We start from the raw sequence: 22788 nt of genomic DNA on the forward strand, positions 1-22788 counted from the left end.
GAGTGAGAGCCGGAGGTGGCAGAGCAGAGTTCCACCACATTCTGGCTGAAAAAAAGCCCTAGGTGTGAGGGCCACATGAAATGGCTTGGCGGACCAGATTCAGCCCATGGGCCTTGTGTTTGACACATGTGCTACAGACAATCACTGAATTTTGACACTTTCTATTGCACAATTTTATTGGATTTAAATTAAAGTGATATTAAAGTCAACATGTTATACTTTCCTGCTCTGTGTAGTGGTTTTGCACAGAGCAGCCCCAATTCTTCTTTTCTCGGGTCCATCGCTGGTCGCTCCTGGCCTCTCCCTCCTGCTGAGTGCCCCCACTGCAATCAGTTTGCTATGGGGGCACCCATGCAGGCTCACTCCCTAACCGCTGCTATGCGTGTCTATTTACACACATTGTTGTGGCTTAGCTTGGCCCCGCCCCCTCTCTCTGCCCACTGACAGTGATTGACAGTAGGAGGAGCCAGTGGCTGTTTCAGAGTCCCTAGGTAAGTATTGGGGGACTGCTGCAAACAGAATGTTTTTTACCTTCATGCATACAATGAATGAAGGTAAAAAACCTTGAGCCTTTACAATCAGTTTAAGGTTATGAATATTGGTTGATGTATGCACATCCACAATTAGGGAGTGTAGGACCACCTGTTTCTTTTCTTTCAAATGTCAAGACTGCACTTGCAGTGGGCTTCCCCCGCACTACAAGGGTTAAATGCTCATTTCTGCTTAAGGTACCAATAAAAAAGCAGTATTACCTACCTTATCCCTCTCTCCCCTTGCAGATGGCACTCTTCTGTTCCCTCTGAATCTCTGGGTTGTGAGTGGGCCTTCAGTGTCCTCATTTACAATGCAGGTCTTGGTCCTGCATTATATGTGATGACATCAGAGTGCATGCGACAGAGCAGCAAAGAGAAGCAGCTTCGGGCACTGGTTGCACAGAGAGGAGGAATCCTATGGGAGTGAGGGATAAATAAATAAAACTGCGTTATAATGATATCCTGGATAGAAATGATGAGCATTTAACTCTTGCAGTGCAGTTTTGTGTTTTCCCCAGAGCTCAGCTTTAAATAAAGTCCATAGTTTTATTCTGGACAGGTTACTTCTCTCTGAAACTATACTAAAATGAGTTTTTCTTGCTGCTTTCTTTTTTTTAATTTCAACCCTAACTCTTCCCTGTACCAGTAAATTTCTTCTCACTTCGGAAAGCTCTAAATATTTATATTTGACCTGGTAAAATTCATCGTTTAATAGATTCTATTTTATACGCTCTGAAATCCCAGGCGAGATAAGATATTCTGCATGTTAAAATGGACCTGTCATGCAGGTTTGAAAAAAGGTACCGTTAATTGTTTAACCTTTTAGAAGCTTAATTGCACTGCATATAAATGGTTTACTCACATTATATTATTAACATGATACAAAGTGAGAACTAAATGAGAATAATACCAATGTACGCGATACTGTTCTCCTTATGCAAATATTAGTGTTAGGCTTGAAGCAATATGTATTACATATATGAAACAGGAATATTTAATTCTCCTCCTTTATGTATCCAGAGGAAGAGGATTAAATTAGATACACAAAGCGGAGAATTAAAATACATCCCCTTCACAGTTCAGCCTTTGAGGCTATTGAGGAATATCGATAAAAATTACATTGCATGTTTTTTGTGATGTTTGTTTGCCTTACCTTGTAACATGTTGTGGCTGCATTTTGTAATGTCATCGCTGATTTGCCTATGTCCATGTATTCATTCACCTAGCTTGTCCCTATGGACAGGCAACTTCCAGTTCCAGGTCACAGATAGTCCAATCTATGTCTTGCCATTTCAACTGTGTTGCATCACAAATGTGGGAATGCTAATGTGATGAAAATACATCCCTTCCAGCATGGTAAGCTCTCTGTAAATGCTCTGCCTGTTTGCATCTGTGTCAGATCTAACTACTGCACCTGCACTAGTGCTAGACTGGGAGACCAAGGGATTGTGGGATATGTAGTTTCTTCACAGGAAGTGTCAGTTCTACAGACAGGGGGCATGCATTAACCTGTGCAGAATGTTCTGACACCAGAATGTGAAAGTGTCGTCTATGATACGTTTTGTGTACAGGCCAACAAACGATACCATCAAATTATATAATTAGTGCACATCTTATGTAGGTGAAAAGTTCAGTTTTAAGGAAAGGGCACATATATTCACTCAACCATGTTTTCAGGGGATGTTTCTATGCTGAGTATTTATATCCTGACAGACTGTAATTGATGTCATATTCCACATGTAGTACAAATAGTCTCCCAAGAGAACTCCTTCAGTTTACCCCAGGAGCCTGTAAGGTTACATTATGTTTCTCTAACTTTCCTATTAGAGATACAGCTAAGTGTAATTCTTAAGTGTAGCACCCCCTGACTCTTGGAGCATGATGGTAACACCCAGAGACAGGGAGGGGTAGATTACTTAGGTTTGCAGATGCTCAGGACTACAGTAGAACTTCAACGTCAATTTACTTGGCACAACCCCGGAGAAGAACCTTTACGTTGAGCCCAACATTTTACCATTTACCTAGTTCACACTTCCTGCCAGTTTTTTATATTCCTTGATGACTTTATGCACAAGGTGTTCCCACTTGCTGAATCCTGCACAGTATTCTCCCCTCTGGAGCCCAATTTTTTATATTATAGACAGTGCAGCAACAGTAATGAGCTTGTCTTGCTTAGCATGGTAATGACTGCCATGTGGAACAGATCTAGAGACGTAAGCTCAAAGACCTTACCACTGGAGCACTGGAGGTTACCAGAAAATCAGTGGACCTACATCCTCAGTAAGACCATACATTATTTTTGAAATCCATGTAATCTGCAATTTAAATTTTTTTTTAAAGACTTGCTTAATAACTGATCCTGGGTTGGTCTGGTTGTAGGCTTTTCCAGTACAGTGTTCCAGCAGCCACAACATGATCCAGTCATTACTTTCTGGACATAGCCAGACCAAGCCTGGATCAAAGATGAAACTTTATACTATCAGATTATAGGTTCGTACGAAGGGGAGGGATATAGTTCTAAAAAGCAGTGTCCCTCTAAAAATTTAGGTTATCCTAAAAAAGTTCTTTAACCCACCAGTCTCCTACTGAAGCTAAAATATCTCTTTTGACTGGGCTTTCCTTTTAAAGCACTCTCATTTTTATTACATACCGAAAAATCACTACAGTATTGACATTTTTGAGAAATTAGCAAGTTCATAGTGTCCTCAGGATACAAGCAAATACTGCAGTGTTGTGAAAACAAGGCTAGTTTTAGCTAGTAATAGAAATATATCACTTGTTTAATGAGCTTAATAATGGAACATCACTGAGAGTCATCCGGCTTAGAGATTGAAAAGCAAAGTGGAGATAAGGAGGATGACGCATCAAAGATGACAAACAATGGAGATTTAAAAGAGTGCAGAGCTTAGTTTTCATAAATCAGCTGAGGATAACTTTTCGGAGCCCCCATGAAAAATATCATATAACACTAAACAAGTAGTTGATGATCTAGTACAGGGGTCTCCAAACTTTCTAAACAAAGGGCCAGATTACTGTCCTTCAGTCTTTAAGGAGCCGGACAAGTAGGAGTAGAAAATGTATTGGCCTTAATGGGAGTAAACAAGGCCCCAATTTTGGTATTTGTGGAGGAATAATGCCCCATCGTTGGCGTCATTGGGAGGAATTGTGCCTCATCATCTTTGTCTTTGAGAGGAATAGTGCCCCAACATTGGTGTCTGTGGGAGGAATAGTGCACCATCGTTGGTGTCATTGGGAGGAATTGTTCCCTATCATTAGTTTAATTGGAAGGAATAGCGCACCATCGTTAGTATCATTGGGAGGAATTATGTCCCATAACTGGAATCAGTGGATGAAATAGTGCCCAAACGGCCAGATAAAGGCTAGAAAAGGGCTGCATCCACACATAATTATCATTAATTTCCTATACAAAAGAAACAGTGTGTAAGGGACAATATCCTCCTAAAGGGACATTCCATTGCGTGCATTGCCAGGTGGCTATACGTTTTGTTGTTTGTCTTTTTTTGGGGGGAGGAGGGTAGAGTAGGGTTGGTTAAAGCCCCTGTCAGTTTCCTTTTCTTTTTGCCAAAGGGTTGCCTTTAGTGACACTAAACGATATCCTTATTCTCCAAAAACACTCACTACCTAATGGCCCTGTAACTTATTTTTCATAACATTGCTTCCTACTGTGTTTTTCTAACTTCTTGTGACAAGCTTTGTGAGCTCCTGAAGCTCTTCTTTTCCCACTCACTTCTGTTTGTTTATAACAAGCAGTGCACATTAGTTGTGGTCATGCAAATTGCTCTAGACATACTACATATCCCATAGTCCATCTCAGGAATGAGCAAGAGAGGGTGGCTACATTCCTAAATACAGTGGGGCCATGGATAAAGAATGTAGCCACCTAATATCAGGAAGTCAGCAGCAATAAAATGAATTTGGTGATGTGAAGGTGGCTGAGAGCAATAGAAAGAGCTTTTTTAGTTAAAGTGGAATTCCACAAAAAAAATCATCTTAAAACAGCTCTCACCCCCCTTCTAACACCTATTATAACTACCCTGTAGAGCAGTCTCTCTCAACCTTTTTCGAGACAGAGGAATCCCTAAGATAAATTTCAGGTCTCAGGGAACCCCTGCTAAAAATGACTATATCTGCAACTCATGATACATCAGTGTGATGATCAGTGGGAAGAATGTTCCAAGATAGCGAAAAAGATCAATGGTGTCAGTGGGAACTTATCTGAGAGGCAGAAATTGCTTATTGCTCAAGGAACCCCTAGCACCCTCTGGAGGAACCCTAGGGTTCCATGGAACCCTGCTTGAGAAACCCTGCTGTAGGGGAAAGATCTGTATAGTTACCTATTCTGAGGCTGCTCCAATCTGGTCAAATGATCTCCCCTGTGTCAGCCAGTGTTGGATACAGGTGAGTGGAGAGATTGCTCTGACAACAGCTGGGATGCCTGAGCAGTGATGCCACCCATAGGCTTCTGCTGTTCTCACACTGATCCATTTTTCTTCTACGTGTGACTATGTAATCCTATGGAACTGTTCACACTGATGTGGGCCTGCTGCATTTAGTAAAATCCTGCTTGCTGCATTTTTGGTGCAAGTTTGGTGCTGTAAAAACATTCTCCAAAAAAGCACATTCCCGTTGAAATGCATTAAAAAACGCAGCAAAAATGCACCCGTATTGCCTTTTTGATGCATTTTTCATGTCAAATGTCCTATGTAAAATGCATCACAAACGAGGCAAAAATGCATATGCCTTTTTAGCGTGTTTTTGCTAGGCATCAGTATGAAAGTAGCCTTACTGGAATGATCAATTGTTGGTGCTCTTGCCTCTCCCCTGCAGCTGCTGCTAGCTCGGTGGCTTGAGAATAGGTAAGTACACAGATTTTTCTTCTACAGAGTAGTTAGAATAGGTGTTAGAAGGCTGTGGGAGCAGATTTAGGCTCCATTTACATGGGATGTTGGGAAAATACTTTTGAACGATGGAAACTGACTGCTGGAAAACGTAGTTTAAAAAAAGTCTGTTTAGCCGCGTTTGCATACCGCGTTTATGTGCGTTTATGAGCATTTGCGTTTAGAAGCGTTTTTTAATGATAACCTCAGGAGACCTTCCAAAATGCCCAGAATGCACTGAAAAACAGTACAAAATTAACTATTTCAGACATTTTGAGAGAAATAGAGAGAGCAGAAGCAGAGAGGGCAGTATTTGATCAGATTAGCTGTCTTTTTTTTGTGGTGTTTGGATGTGTTCCAGCTCATTTCTGTGCAGCAATTATTGCAGCAGTGTCTAACATATTTTCTTTCATGCGAAACCTCAAAGTATGGTGTACCAGGTCCATTTGAGTACCGGGAAAACGCTTTGCATGCATTTTTCATGATGAAAAAAGGCTTTAAACAGCATCTGGAAATGGAAGAGTTAAAAAAATTTTCCAAATGCAAACGCTTATAAACGCAGTTAGCTGCGTTTACACGTGTTTACAAGCGTAGTATGTAACCATATTTATTAAATGTATAAATGATGAAAGTAAAAGGTATCACAAGTACTACACATATCACTGGTCAGTGTATACAGCAGTTTGGATGCTGTTTTATCCGTTTTTGTACATGATTTTAGGATTTATTTGCCACATTTTGCTCATGTATGTGTAGTAGTTGTGATACCTTTTACTTTCATCATTTATTCGTTTAATAAATATGGTTACATACTACACTATGGACATCCATCTTTTTTGCTCTACTCTGAGCAATTAAATCCATCCAGGATCCCAGGTGTTTTACCAGGACCAGAGGGGGGAAGCCTATGACCAGACCCTATTGCAGTATATCCACCTAAGGGCACTTTTGAGTGACATCTCCAGTACCCATATCTGCAGAGGAGAGGATCTCATCCCAGGCTGTACCTTAAAGGGAACCTCCGCTTCTGGCATATCTGATTTATGCGCATTAAGATTGCGCTTCCGGTGAGTGGGCAACCTTTCCATTGGTCGCACGTCACCGGATTCTTTTGATTTACTCCAGGATATAGAAGTTCTGTCCATCATTAACCAGTGGGGACTGTCACCATCACCTGAGATATATATCACCATCTTTGGCACCCTAATTTATTGATTACTTATTGTTTTTTTACTTAGAACGATTGTTTACTTGTTTTATTATATCTCAATTCAGTTTATGAGTACTATCTGCAATTTATTAGTCATAGCGCTGCACTTGTTTTTTACATTGCTTATTTGAGAAGGATTGTGGTTCCTTTTTGGTGCACTAGCTGCTATTGTAATCACTCGCTGTATTTCTATTGTTCTTACTCCACATATATAGATTACTATAGTTTTATGATTATTAAATATAAGGCAGCAGTTTACAAATTTTATGAGCCATCTAACTGGTAGCATCCAAAATGTTTTTAGCCTTTTTCATTGGTATTTACAGAAATATGCTCCTTGATTTGCATGTTACCGCAGCTACCTCTGACACTAGTGTAGTATGTATTTACAATACAAAACCCGATGAAGCCATTGATAAACTGCGGAGGCTGGTTTCTAAAAGTATTTCTTAGTGTTATGAAAATTTAATTACATAAAATGTTCTAATCCTAGAAGAAATCAATAGGCCAAGTACTTAATTAGTAGGCAGTCTGTGGACCAGATACACATATATTTGTAGTTACAAATCCACATTACTTGCTTCTGTAACTAATCTATTTTGATTTTGCTGTTTAGCTTTCCACGTGGACCCTTCCTTTCCAGTATGACAATGATCTCTCTTCCCTGTAGTCCTGACCTAGCCCTCAGCCTAGCTCCATCTTTTGCTCCTCCCACCCTGGGACCTACTTTCTGTTGTGTTGACTCATATAGAAGTCTGCCTTTGTTATATGGCATGTATAGGATAATTGCATCAATTGCCCTTTACCTGCTTTCAGCAGTGCTAATGAGCTCTATGGCATCCGCAGCAGCTTCTCCAGTTAGGAGGATCTAGGAATATTAACATGGATTAAAGTGATGCTGGGCTATATGCATATCAGCACGAGTGCAAATACAAAGTGAAGGGGTATTTAGCAGAACATCATAACAGTCCGACTGATCTTATACAAGTATAATAGAAAAAAAGAGATAAACTAATGCAATGTCAAAGACACTGGGCAGGGATGAAAGTGAAATAATAAGCAACCCTAACAATTATAAGAGTTTAAGGCACCAGCGTGAGACGAGGAATGAAAGTAGTTCTCACACAATACCACTGGAAGCTGTGTGCCATCTCAGTAGCCATTGATGAATATACATGCTCTGTAGATGAACACTTATTTCCTTCCTGTTCAGTTCAAGGGAATTATGCAGAGAAGATGAAATATGTCTCAGTGTTAGGAAATTCTTTGGGATACGTAAGGCCATTTATTTCGAAGGTCAGCTAGAATACGTTCCAAAGATTGCATACTCATGATTGCCTCAACTTTCCAAAGGGTGCGGTATGCACATCTAAACAAGCGTGTGCATACATTAACAGCTCTGGCCGTAACTGGTGAGTTTATCCTCTTAGCTTAGATAGCAGCCTGGAACTTCAGGAAGTGCAGCTAACTTATTCCATCCCACAGATGTAGCCAAACTTCATTTTCATTCTTTATAAAAGCTTTATTGAAAAGTTAGAGAGAAGGTAGTGTTCAAAAAAAAATAAAACAGTTTAGATAGGATAGAATTCAAAGGCAACTCTGAAGAGTGAAAATCCAAATTGTGGCTAATGCAAGACATCTGTACATCTCACAAAAAAGATAACCATTAGTCCCAGACTTTCATGAATTATTATCTGCCGGCACGATGGCTGCCTCATCTCTCATTGATCACAGTGTGTAGCTTTTTTTCCTGGCAAGAAACCGTTAATTATATTAAAATTAGGTAATACTGCACTTTATTATTGGGTAAATGAAATGTTGTGCAATGTCAATGCTTGCTCTGGCATAAACTCTTTGGAAATTTAAAGTGGGTTTGTGCATATTGTCTTTCTTTACTTATTATGGAAAGTAATAGAAACATGAAATACTACCTGTTATTCTGTGTATTGTTTTAGCCAGCAAATGGAGATTAAGAGGTCTATTTAGAAAGTAATTCACTGTACAAATGCCTTAGCAATCACACATTCGTCACAAAAAATCCCCATAGTGTGTCTAATATGTATATTTCTTATGATCTTCAGGTCCATCCTGTGACCATAACATGGTGCTTTCCTTAAATACGACAATATGCAAAATACAGTATTTGCTGTGCAAATGGTGATGCAATTGCACAGCAAATGATTTATACATAAACCCATAAGTGTCCTTCTTAGCACTCTGTTGTAAAAATATTGTTACTGAGTTTAATAGCTCAAGCTGCAGTTTACACGCAGAACAAAATGACTTGTTGCTGCCACTATTGTCTTTTCAGACAACAGAGTCCACAGTTTCAGTCTGATAAGACCAGGCACAATACAGGTCATTACTGTTGTGCTTTAGCCAATTCATAGTGCTCTGGATAGGGGGAAAACTGGGAACATTTTACCTGGGAGGCAAATACAACCAAATGGCCCTGTCATTGTAGTGACAGTTTCCTGGCTAAAGGGTACCATACAAAGTGTACCTTGCTTCTGCAGTGTTTGGTGGGAATGGTGAAAGGACGTGGTTTATTTTGATGCACCTTTTTCATTTCCTCCAGCATCAGCTTCCTTTGCAGCTCTCAACATTTGGTGACATCTCAGAGCAACAAAAAAAGTTGGTGATGGAGGACTGCCTTCTGCCAGATGCTCTAATTATAGGTCTGAATACAATGTTATTATACAGGATTTATATATTACCAACAGTCTACTCAGTACTTTACAAATTGAGGGCAAACTGACTGCAGGCCCTACTCTGATCAATATCTGGTGAAGCCCCCCAACTCAACAAATCTTATTATATGATGCCTAGGGTAAAGATGTCACCCTACACTGATACTCTGCATGTTTGCAAATCAAACATTTTTTTATGATAGTTTTTATTGAAATGAAGTCATTGCAATAAAAAAATATCAAAGTTTAAACTATGAAGGTTAATTTAAGCAAAGGACAAAAGATTACCAACCTTTTCAATGATAAGTTAGCACATTTATATCCAGCCAACATAAAGGCTTATACAACCAGGACATTAATAGTACCTATCACCCCAAATGAGAAAATAAAAGAGACGATGTTAAGTCATATTACACCATTTTAAACATACACAAGCTTTAGGGTAGGAAAGCCATATTCACCATTGTTTCATACATTTTGCTGTTTTTAAATTCTCTATTTGCCAACATCATTTCATATTGGCATTGGGAATTTAATCTGTTACTGACATTGGATAAATTTGGAGCTTCAGGTGATTTCCACTGACTAGTTAGTGTGAGTTCAGCAGCAAATAGCACATATACCACTACTGTTCTGTGGTGTATAGGATACATTTCTAAGCCCAATTTCAGAATCTCCATGGCTGGGGTAAGTTGTAATATTCCCTGTGAGTGATGAAAGAAATACAGAAATTGATTTCCAAAAACTATGAATATTTTTGCAGCTCCATAGAATATGGAATACATCACCAATGTAATTATTATTTCTCCAACACATTGAGGAATTAGATGAAACATCTTCAACAATCTATAAGGCGTTAAATACCACCTATGTAGGATTTTCTGTGAGATATCCTAATCATGTATGCAGGTGGAAGCCTTATTATGAATAATAATAGCTTTACACCATTGTGCTAAAGAACAAGATTGGGTTAAGTTTACTTCCCATTTTTGCATTATCATTTTTTTTTCATATTATTTTACACATATTAACATATAGCACAAAACAATTTTAAAAACATATCAACTAAAAATTTAAAGAAAGTTGACCCCAAACCATTACAGTTTACCTTTAAATCTGAACTCTGGGGAAAACAAAAAAATTCTCTCACGTTGGGCTCCCCCCACTTTGCACAGGTTAAATACTTATGTATGCCTATGGTTCCTGTAAAAGGACTTTTACTTACCTAATCCTTCACTCCTGAAAGCTCCCTCTATGCTATAGGACTGCCTTCTGCTTCATTTTCTCTAAGGTGCTGCAGCAGTCACAGGTACTCTGATGTCATCAAGCCCAATGCAGGACCTTGCATTGTATGTGAGAACATTAGGGGACTGCCCACAGCCAGGTAGTCAGGAAGAAGAGTTGAATGGAGTGAGGGATGAGGTAAGTAAAAGTCCTTTTTCCTGGTAGCCTAGGCAGAAACTGGCATTTAAGCCTTGCCATGCTGTAGGAGCCCCACTACAAGAGAATTGTTTGGTTTTCCCTGGAGTTCAGCTTTAAGAGGAAAAATATAATCATAATATACCTTATTATAGCAATAACTTGACTGGTAAGTGTTTTAAGCATAAGGAAAAAGGTGGGTTGCTTCTGTGCTAACGACAAACTATTTAAATCAGTTAGTTCTGGCAACAGATGTGCAAAGCAGGCCTCAGCCGACCAAGTGGCTAGCGTAGACCCCAGACGATCATACAGAGCTGAGTCCTCCTAACCTAAGCAGGTAGCATGGCAAATTCCAGCATTTGTCACAGCTCATGTAAAATAAGTAACTATATCCATCTGGCTGTTCTAAGAATAGAATCTTGATAAAGAGTTAAATATTGTCCTATATCCAGGTGAACAAAAAAGTAAATTCCACACAAGATTCTTTCCTCTCTCATAGCAGTCATAAAGAGTATTGATGGCAAGTGTACAAAGTAGACCAGATATCTAGTGCTCCATCATTTGCATATCCTATGGCACTCTTTTCATCCTGTGCCATTGCTTTGATTCAAACAGTAGAGTTCTTTTTCTGATAGAAATTATAGAGTTCCACACTGATTTCCTGATAACTTCGGTCAGCTGGGAGCACGTCCAAGAAATAATCAGTTGTATCATTCTTCATGATAGAGGCATACATAACACAGTTAAAACTCTAGAGAAGATACCACAGAAGTGACCACCAGGATATGAACCCCATGCCCCTTTCGCTACTTTCTAGGGTCCAGGCTTATGTAGCCTGCTCTGAATCTCAGCCTTGTTCTTGACTCCATGTTAACAAACACATCCAAGCTTTACAAATGACCCTGTGTCCTCCACTAACGACAGTTATAGCTTTTGATTTTTCTCCTCTCCTGAACTGAAAACAAGCCAATTAAAGTCAATCAAAGAACTGCAAGAAATTGTGGAAAAGAAACATTAACTGACACACAGCAGGCACTGTGGAAGGGGGCAAAACTATTTACAGTGAACTGAAGAGACAAGCGTAATAGATGGATAGAATCAGGACACACATACATATTATTGTTTGCATATTACAGGGCTTGACAGGGCAAAGAGCAATATTTAAAGTGTAGTAAACTGGTACAACTAACTGCAATCCCTGTTTCGATTCATCCTTTTCCAATTTGAAATCTGATTGGTTTGTATCGGATACTCTTCTTTGCACATTATTTTTGCTTTTTGCTCTGCTTTGTTGGGTAAGCCTTCTATGCCTAAAGTCTACTCAGCTTTCTAAACATGTAAAGTTTATGCACTCTACTTTACTGTAATTACCCAAAACAGACATGTTAAATAGGAACTTCACTAGCCCCATAATTTTTCCCCCTTAGTTATTATGCTCACTAGAAATACTTACCTGCCCAGAGAGTCAAGCGTTGTCCAGCTGTGATCTGACAATCCACTGCCAGGGCCTGGGTTCTGTGCTAGCATCTGTCATCACCAAGAGTCACCTCTCTTCTGGGTTCTACAGCTACCCTGATGACACATGCCCAGGTTTACCAACTGGAGTCCTTACTCCTGTTATATGTGATGAGGATATCCCAGGAGGCTACAGGAGCAGAGACACGTCATTCTGGCTGAAATGATCTTGGTTGATCAAATACATTTGAATGTCTTTTTGATTGAAAGATAGTTGAAAGCAATTTACTAGACAGTCTGTTATGGTCAGTAAATGGACCCTAATGTGTCTCTGATTTTAATAGTTTTTGTGCAAAAGCTGGTATTGTAAAGCAGTTGAAAGGACAATAGATTACAGATCTATTGCATTGTAATGTATCCTTTTTAATGTAAATCTTATATTTCCATAATGACAAATAAAATGGTAGAAAAACATGCTTATATGTAATTGCTGCCTAGCCTAGTGACTCATATATTAATTTCAAGCCCTTTATCGGAAGCATATGACCTAATTCAGTGGTAGGATAGGCCTTCAGATATTCAAGAGCCATTGTCTTGAAATTATAGGTTTTGTGTTGATGTTTTCTTGGACCACATGAAGTATACTAAACCTAATAATAAAAACTCAGTGTCACAGTTTGCCAATCCTTGGAAGTGGTAGATGCATTCATTTTCTTTTTTTCAGGTTTCATACATTTTTTGCAAGTTCAGAAAAATATCTCTTCATCCTGCTAGACATCCTGTATTCATGCATCCTGTGTACTGAATGGAAACCTAAAACATTATTTCAGCCTTCCTAGCTATCTTCTGTGAGCTACACAACTTTTGTAATGGAGATGAGGAAAGGGGGAAAAGGAGGAGCAAGAGTCTAAATTGGGAGAACATCCTAGGATGGCAATTCTGCTCCTCCACAGATGCAATACAATGAATGAGCATTGTCACCATGGAATAGGAAGCGTGTATCTGGCGGGATCACTAAGTGAAAATAAAGGATGAAAAAAGTCTAAAAGCACATGCAGCCACCGCCTTGAAGAACTAAAGAAGCTGTAATATATTACATTGTTATTTTAGGTTTAAACAAATCAATGATGTTTATTCCTAAAGTAGGGGAAAAAAGCTTAGCATGCTGGCCACACTTTAAAGCACACCCAGGGTCTCAACCTACAGCTTGTGCATTTTTATTTATTTTTTTACACTGTGCATCAGTCATGTATATTTTTTCTGGAGTACCAAAAGATAAACATCATTTATGATTTATCATGGTTTGAGGATTGTTCTTTTGGATATGCAGAAGGCAAAGAAAGTTGCTGTTTGGTTTGAGCCCAGCCTTGTTTGTAAAAAGCTTTGACCTGTATAAGTGGTGCTGTACTGTGAATGATGGGGTCCTGAGAATCATACAGCATTAATTGACAACTACGGTGGGGAAAATAATTATTTGATCTCCTGCTGATTTTGTAAGTTTTCTCACCTACAAAGAAATGAAGGGTCTATAATTTTTTATCATAGGTGCATTTTAAATGGTAGAGACAGAATATCAACCAAAAATCCAGAAAAACATATACAAATGATATAAACTGAATTAGTTCAATGGAGTAGAATAAGTATTTGAACCCTTGTTGGCAAGCACACAGGTAAGACGTTTCTTGTAGTTGGTTACCAGGTTTGCACAAATCTCAGGAGGGATTTTGGTCCAGATCTTCTCTAAATCCTTAAGGTTTCTTGGCTGTCTCTTGGTAACTTGAAGTTTCAGCTCCCTCCAAAAGTTTCTATAGGATTAAGGTCTGGAGACTGGCTAGGCCACTCCATGACCTTAATGTGCTTCTTCTTGAGCCACTACTTTGTTGCTTTGGCGGTACGTTTTGGGTCTTTGTTCTGCTGGAAGACCCATACACGTCCCATCTTCAGTGTTCTGCCTGAGGGAAAGAAGGTTCTCATCATTATCATCATCAAGATTTTGCAATACATTGACCCCTCAATGCGGCAAAGTCGGTCCGTACCTTTAGCAGAGAAATAGCCCCAAAGCATAATGTTTCCACCTCCACGCTTGATTGTAGGGATGGTTTTCTTAGGGTAGTCAACATTTTTTTCCTCCAAACACGGCGAGTCATGTTAATGCCAAAGAGATCAATTTTGGTCTCATCTGACCACAGCACTTTCTCCCAATCTTTCTCTGATTCATTTAGATGTTCATTGCCAAACTTCAGACAGGCTTGTACATGTGCCTTCTTAAGAAGGGGGACCTTGCAGACGCTGTATCATTTCAGTCTATGGCAGCATATTGTGTTACCAATTATTTGTTTGGTGATTGTGGTCCCATCTGCCTTGAGATCATTCACAAGCTTCTCCTGTGTAGTTCTGGGCCAATCCCTCACTTTTTTCATGATCATCCTTAACCCATGAAGCGAAATCTTGCATGGAGCTCCAGACTGAGGGTTATTTTGTATTTCTACCATTTGCGAATAATCGCTCCAACAGTTGTCTCCTTCTCACCAAGCTTCTTGCTGATGGTCTTGTAGCCCATTCCAGCCTTGTGCAGGTCTATAATCGTGTCCCTGACTTCCTTTGACAGCTCTTTGGTCTTGCCCATGGTGGTGCCCAAGAAAGAGATTTTGTGGACAGGTGTCTTTTATAAACATAACGAGTTGACATTTGGAGCACCTTCTTAAATTGACAGGACTAATCTGTGTACCACATGAGCACATAGGCAGTCTGTGGGAGCCAGAATTATTGTTGGTTGGTAGGGGCTCAAATACCTATTTTACTCACTGAACTGCAACTCAATTTATAACATTTGTATCATGTGTTTTTTCTGGATTTTTGGTTTATATTCTGTCTCTATTATTTCAAATTCACCTATGATAAAAAATAATAGATCCTTCATTTCTTTGTAAGTGGGCAAACTTACAAATTCTGCAGGAGATCAAATAATTATTTTCCCCATTGTAGACTTATTATTTTTATTTAACTTGACCTTTTTTGAAGATTTCAAGATCCTGTTTCAGTGCTTGTAGACCCCATCATCCATTCAGGTGACTCTTCTCATCACTCAATGAATTATTGATTAATTTGTGGAAGCTTGAAATTAGACCTTTCTACTTTTGTCATACAGTAATTGAAACAATTCCATCAGCCAGAGCAGCTGTATGTGAGGTTACATACTACATAACGTGCAAGTAGAGCACTCCCCAATTATGCAAGCTATATGCCCTTCTGGCTTCCAACTTTTGATAACATTTTGCTTCTTTACCTGCAACTTAAAGACTTTCATGCTTGACTTAACACCATGTCCAGGGAATTGACACCCTTTGAAGCCTAATGCTTCAACAATACCAACTAAACACATATTGTCTCTTAGATTTATAACATACTACTGATCCACGCCTTCCCAAACCAACCTTTCTACACCAGGGATTAGGAAAGGGAACTGGGACACCCTTCTCAGATGATGACTGGGAAAAATTAATTTTCCTGACCTTCAAATTGAGCATAGCTAGTCAAACCCAGAGAGAAATTACAGGTTTTTAAAGTGTTACTAAAGCCAGGATGCTTTCACTATATCTGGTCTCTCACAGTACACAGAACATGGAAATTAAATTATTTTAGTAAATATAAACTGCTAAATACCTTTTTTCATCAGCAGCTAGAGCAGTCTTGTGACTTCTCTCAGTGTCCATCTGAGCACTAGTTACAGCTTGTAGGATGAGTTTTCATTTTCCTTTCACTGCTGTATGAGATTGCATAAGCCCTGACCCTCTGTCTGTACAGTGCTGATTGGCCCTGTGCTGATCACATGCACTCTCCCAAGAAAAAGAAAAAACTCTCTAGCAGTACACACTAAACTGAGTGTGTACAGAGTATCCAGAGGGCTGTGTTCTAACAGGAGATGAAATGGGGACTGTGGAAGAAGGGGAGGATCAGAGAAGACAGGATCAAACAGCCTTTTTACACCCCTACAGTGAGTATAACCAGCATGCTTTACTGCATATACAGACTGATTTTACTTTTGTGGGTTTAGTAACACTAACTAGATTGTGTATCTGCCTTGCTATATTGCACAAACTGTTCCTACTGATCTCTAATCAGTATTGGAGGCACAATGCTCCATTCTTTGTGGAATTGATTCCATAATTGTCCCTTTTTTCGGAAACCATTTTTCAATTATGTCATCACATCATGGGTACTGCCTGGCCAGAGATGTCCAGAGGTGGCCTTGTTATCTACAGTATATTTCCAGGGTCAATTATTGCTCTCAAGAAAGACCTTGATCTCTAGACATTGGAGATTGACAAACATCCCAAACATTCTGGAATGGGTTGATGAACTCAGTGCAGGCACAGCACTCGAACTTCAGAGAAGCATGGTGCACTTGGATTGACTTTTCCACCTCCCCATACCTTTAGTTTTTCCTGTGACTTGCAGATCATTCTTATTGCAATAACACTGGTGCTACTGAGCCAACCAGCAACCAAACACTCTCCACTTCTTTTGCCTTCTTTCCTTTCTATTTGTTTCTGTATACTCTTTAATTCCCTACTCATTTGCTGTTGCAGAGACAGTTGACCACTGCTATCAAGAACTGTGATTATAAGATTCATCTGTCTACTGTATGTACAACTAACTCTTTGTAATTCAAGAATTGCCTGTAATGGGTAATTTGCACTGAATTGGCCTTTAAAGTATATGTGTTGTAACCCCTACAATGGGAGACATACCCTTTTTCCTCTGTGTACCCCTTTTATTTTCTTTATTCTCTAGTGTTTTTAAGTTTAAACACACAATAAATGCTATTCTTAAAAAAAATAACGTACAAATAAGTTTACGACAGTCTATTAACACTTACATTTATCTAATGCAACATACCACGTTTAATAGGCTTGTTTCCAAACAGTCATATTTTTGATTGAACTCATAATGGGCTGTGTATTCCTTGTAGCAAGTGTGTTTTGTTGTTCAGTAAAGGCCTATGTGTAAATTCTTTTTACTGATTGCAGTGATCCTCTAGCTTGCCGAAGATTACACACAGGGGCTATTTATCTCTGTACTAAATTGCTATATAAAGTGGTTCTTTTATAACACTTAAAAAGTGTCATTAAAGCATCAGACAAGGATTTGTCTGGTTGTAAATGTTGCAGTTTACAATCATTACTGGACCATATGACTGCCATGATGTATGGTATTTGTGGATGCTTAGATGAGCAGATTAATTCACTATGTTATGCAGTTAATGTCCAACTAGAACAATTCTCTTGAGTGTATTATTTTATTTCTTCAGATATTATATGTGGCCATTCTGTTTAGCTAATCTTCGTAAGGGAATTTTTAAAAAGCAGAACTAAAGTTTCTTTCTTTTTTAATTCAAACACTTTTGCAATTGCAGATTAAAAATAGCGCATGCATGTACACACGCAAAATTACTTGTGTTATTGTTATTTTCAATAGATTTCTGAGCTGCAGAGTGGGATCTAGGATTCTCTATGACCTCTTGGCTTGATCTCTGCTGGCTGCACAGCCCAGAGCTCATAGGATTTTCACACCTCCCTCTAAGTATATTGTTATACTTGTACTTTGCAAAAGGAGCCTAGAAAATTACTGCACAGAGCAATTGTCTCCTCACAGTTCCCTACCATCTTTTGCCTTCTCATAGGATTGTTGCATTTAGAAAAACAAGTAACAGGTGATAAAAGAGCAGGAAAGAGGGAGGATTAGTGTGGGGATAGAACTGCCCCATTACATGCCCAGTATCGGGGAAAGAATGAAATTAGTTCCTACAGAGAACTTCCTGTAGGGAAATAAATACATCAGATTCCACAGACAATATTATCACTTTCATCACTTCCCATCAATGCTGAGAAAATAAATGGAATAGACTCTGCAATATGCTATACTGATAATATAAACTATAAATCCAAATCCAACCCAGTTTGCAAGTGTGCATGCTTTCACAATTTTTAACATGCATATTTTAAAGTGTTTGTAACAAAAAAACTTGACCCCTTATTTACGTAAATGCACTCAGATATATTTGCTGTAGTCCCCTTTCACACATTAGTGATTTGAGGAATGTTTCCCAAAGCACCTCAACTTTCAACATCAAACTTCCTATTACTGTATATTCAGTGGTGCCTGTTCACACCTGTGTGTTGTGTCATTTGAAGCTTGCTGCTTGAAGCTCAAAAAGTATATAAGCTGCTTTGGGATGGAGTGCTGTAAAATGTTTGAAAATGCATGTACAAACGTGCAAAAATAAATAAAACCAGCTCCAAAGTCACCCGAAGATGCTCATGCCCATGTGGGAGTGAGAGCTCATGCCAACTCCAGGAATTTGAAAAAAAATCCACCCTTTCAGCGGGGCCCCCACCCTGCGCTGCAAGGGTTAAATGTTCATTATGAAAGTAAAATTATAAGTGGGCGCTTACACTCTCCAAATACCATGAACCAAATAAAACCAAATAGAAATAAAAGAGATATGGCGCCTTTCCTTCTGCCTGTGCAGAACCATAAAACCATTCACATATTACAAATATAGTCAAACCTTATGTGCACCTGCACAATATAGGTGCGTTGCAATATTTTTGTAGCTGCCCCTTTAAGAGTAGGTGCGTTGCAATTTTTTTTTGTAGCTGCCCCTTTAAGAGTAGGTGCGTTGGAATATTTTTTTGTAGCTGCCCCTTTAAGAGCACCTGGTGGTGCTCCTAGTTGTGAAATTGAAACTATAAGTGGGTGCTTACACTCCCCATAGACTCCCCGCACTCAATCTCCAAATGCCATGAACCAAAATAATATAAACAATAATCACAGGCACATATGAAAGTCCTCTTAGGCCTTGTTCACATGGAATGCACTAAAGCGTATTCCAATGGTGGGCCATGTTTACCTACACAGGGATGCACAGGGGTTTGGTGCATCCCTGTGAAGGCAGTCCCTTTCATATCAATTGGGATATATACATTTTATGTACAGCTATATAGATCAGACGAAAATGAGGGACAAATGAGGAGGAAAGAAGGACAGAGTGACAGTCCCTCGAAATCAGGGACAGTTGGGAGCTATGGGGATGCAGTGGCTGCATGGCCGCTTCTCCAAATTTGACATCCGTGTGGGTGTGGGTGTCAGATTGGGAGCAGTGGCTGTGGCTGTGGCTATGCAGTGCACTGTTAGCGCTTGCACAGGGGTACACGGAACACCTGCCTATACCCATGCAGGTTGCACAGGCATATGCATTGATACATTCCATGTAAACAAGACCTATGATAAAAGTCCTAAGTTGTATCATTTCACAGTGACTGCGAACCTGGTGGGAAAAAAGTAAATCTTCAGGTTAGAACGTAGAATACATGTTAAAGAGATCCTATTACTTTCCCCAAGTCACTTACTTTTCTCAAGCCACTTATATTCACCTTCAGTATGCTCTCTATAATTGCTGTCTGTTGGAGCCATTGGAAAACCTAGCTCTTCTGGGTATGGGGAAGCATGTGAACTACTCCCAGGATGCAGTGCTCAGATTGCCATAAATGTGACAGATTCTCTTTAAGGTGCCCACTCTTAACATGTCTGTGCTCCCCTCCTGCTCTCATCTCTCACATCAGCCCCCCCACCAAAACTCAGTACTGATTGGAAACATTCACACTCATACAATTACCCAAATTTTACCACCGGATACCTGAGTGGCCGGTTGCCAGGCTCAAATGCTGTCACATGGGAGCAGCGGGGACTTTCGTCAACTCTGATGTTAAAGAAAAATTCCAGGTATGGCATTGTTTACATAGTTACATTGGTCCAGCTGGGACCAATGTAACTGTACATATACCATGCCTGTGGGATCCTTCTAGAAACTGGAAATCAATGTGGTAGACACCGCTACTTCATTGATCCCCATTTGCTTCCGGGTCCATGCTGAACGGCTGCTCTGCTGCATTCTGAACATAGGAGGTCGGCTGCTTGGCATGGGCACAATTCAAAGAATACTTTGCTTTTTCAAAGTATTGGCTGATTGGACTAGGTGGTGACATCACTGAGTTCTCTGAAGCATTCTCTGAATTGCCAATTTTCCAGTCTCCTATGTTCAGAATGCAGCAGAGCAGCAGGGAAGCAAGTGGAGATCACTGGAAGCAATGTCTCCTACAGTGATTTCCAGCTTTTAGAGGGATCGCACAGGTATGGTATATGCATACCTGTGCTAACATTGGCCCAAGCCAAGCCAGTGTAACAATTTTAAAATATTCAAACCTGAATTTCTTCTTTCCCGTTTCAGGAAGATGGAACCTACACAGAAATTTCTGGGGGGCTCCTGTGGTGATTCAGGGAGTGCAGAAAAGGTAGGAATAGGGACCCTGAAGTGCTTGCTATTATCCGAGCGGCACAATTCATTTTTTTTTCTAGGGAGTACAGCGTCACTATAAATACAGGTTAATGTAGATATTTATTTTGCAAGTTCTAATCGCGCCTGCTGTGATCTTTTTTCCTTTAAAAACCACATAAATCGTTACGGCTCATGTCTCATATCTCAATTGAATTAAAGTTCTTTCCAGGTTATAAAAGCTTTGCCTACTTTAAATCAAGATTCATAAACAAACAGCTTTGTAATATACTGTCAAGGCTTACAACCATCAGGCTGAAAAAAATCCATAGAACTCACAGAATGCTTCATTCCAGTAGATGTTTTCTTTTTTTTAATTTGCCAAATACTCTGGTTAAGTGCATGGACAGGCTGTGATGTGGCAGTTTCTTTGTACAGCTTGAAGCTACTTTCCTTATACATCAAAATAGACTCCATCTGCTTTATTTTCCACTTCCTCCATAAAGCAAGTGCGCATACTCAGAGATAATTCTCATTTAAGTGACTTCCTTTTCTATAAAAAAAAAAATCATCATTATCAAACCTGTAGAGATGTAAATTTGCCAATTAATGTTTGAATGTGCTATATATAGTATATACAAACTGTTTATTTATATATATTATTTATATGGAAAGTTAGTTTTCCAAGGACTTTTGGAGTCTACTCAACAAAATGTGGTTTAGGCTAGGGGTCTCCAAACTTTCCAAAGAAAAGGATCAGTTAACTGCCCTCCAGACGTTTGGGGGGCTGGACTGTGGCCAGTGGGAGTAGGAAATGTCCTGGCTTCAGTGGGAGGAATAGTGCCCCATCTTTGGTAATAGGGAAAGGAATAGTGCCCAATTGTTGGTTTCACTGGAAAGAATAGTGCCTCATTATTTGTGTCTTCGTTAGGAATAGTATCCTATCATTGGTGTCAGTGGGAGGAATAGTGCCCCATCGTTGGTATCAGTGGGATGAATAGTGCCCCATCGTTGGTATCAGTGGGATGAATAGTGCCCCATTAGAATTGTCATTGGCAGGAATTATTGATATCTGCACTATGCTCAATTTGGTGTGTATTACTTGAGTTTTTTATTTTTTCGGGAGGGTACATGTGATCAGCACAGGGCCAATAAGTGCTGTCCAGGCACAGGGTCAGGGGTCTTGGAGCCTCATGAAACAGTCAAAGGAGAATGAAAATTCATCCTACAAGATTAACCTGCTCAGCTGGATATTGTTAGAAGTTACAAGACTTCTATATATTGCTGATGAGAAAAGGTATTTAGCAATTTATATTAAACAAAATTGCATTTCCATGTTCTGTGTATTGTAGGAGAGCAGATATAGTGAATGCAAGGTCATGGGTTTAGTAACACTTTAAATGAATTCATTGGGGGGGCCTCAGGTCACCAGAACTAGCATTCCCATTGAAAGATTTCCCCTCCATTTCTTTTGTGGGGACAACCCAAAATTTTGGATTTTCTGTTACTTTCACTTTCAATTATAATCGTAAACAGGACAAATAGAGAAAGTGAACCTCCTTACCAGGAGCACAGACCGCATTAGAAATTGACAGGTGTTCCAATCCCTCTCCACTCTATCCAAAACTAAAAAAAAAAGTTTTGCAGTTAGTTATAAGTTAAAACCCCTGCAGCGCTGAAAGTTCTGCTGAAGAGGACAGGGCATCCCTGCAGAGAAGATCAGGATGCAGTTGCCAGTACAACGCGGGACATACCGCGACTGGATGTCGCTCCACTTCCTTAAACTGAACCTCTCCAAGACCGAGTTTCTTGTCTTCCCCCCAGCCCGGACACCACCCCCCATTGACTTCTCCATCATGTCCAACAACGCCACCATCAAACCCGCCCCGCAGGCCAGAGTACCTGGTGTCATTCTGGACTTCAACCTATCCTTCCAGCCCCAAGTCCAATCTTTAACAAGCTTGTGCAGACTCCACCTCCACAACATCGCCAAAATCCGCACGTTCCTAACCCCAGAAACCACTAAACAGCTCATCCACTCCCTCATCATATCACGGCTCGATTACTGCAACTCTCTCCTTACTGGCCTGCCTTGCCGCTGGGTATCCCCGCTTCAGTTGATCTTGAATACGGCAGCCAGACTCATCCTCCTTTCCAACCGCTCCATCTCCGCCACCCCCCTCTGCCAATCCCTCCACTGGCTTCCGATTGCGCAACGGATCAAATTCAAAATCCTAACACTGATGTA

The 22788-nt window shown here is 39.8% G+C and overlaps 1 protein-coding gene across 4 annotated transcripts in view; it reads left to right on the forward strand.

The window, feature by feature from the left end:
• LINGO1 (leucine rich repeat and Ig domain containing 1) overlaps positions 1-22788 on the forward strand; it is a 513120-nt gene that overhangs the window by 198198 nt on the left and 292134 nt on the right. The window contains exon 1 of one of the 4 annotated variants that reach the window (XM_089671361.1): positions 20539-20559. The exons of the other annotated variants lie outside the window; for them this stretch is intronic. The gene's annotated coding sequence lies outside the window, so the exon portion shown is untranslated. Of the gene's footprint in view, positions 1-20538; positions 20560-22788 lie in introns of those variants that run through there. 4 annotated transcript variants of the gene reach the window in all.

This window comes from Staurois parvus, unplaced genomic scaffold (genome assembly GCF_062004578.1).
Source record: "Staurois parvus isolate SC_StPar_1 unplaced genomic scaffold, SC_StPar_1.0 ptg000105l, whole genome shotgun sequence".
Classification (NCBI taxonomy): Eukaryota; Metazoa; Chordata; class Amphibia; order Anura; family Ranidae; genus Staurois; species Staurois parvus.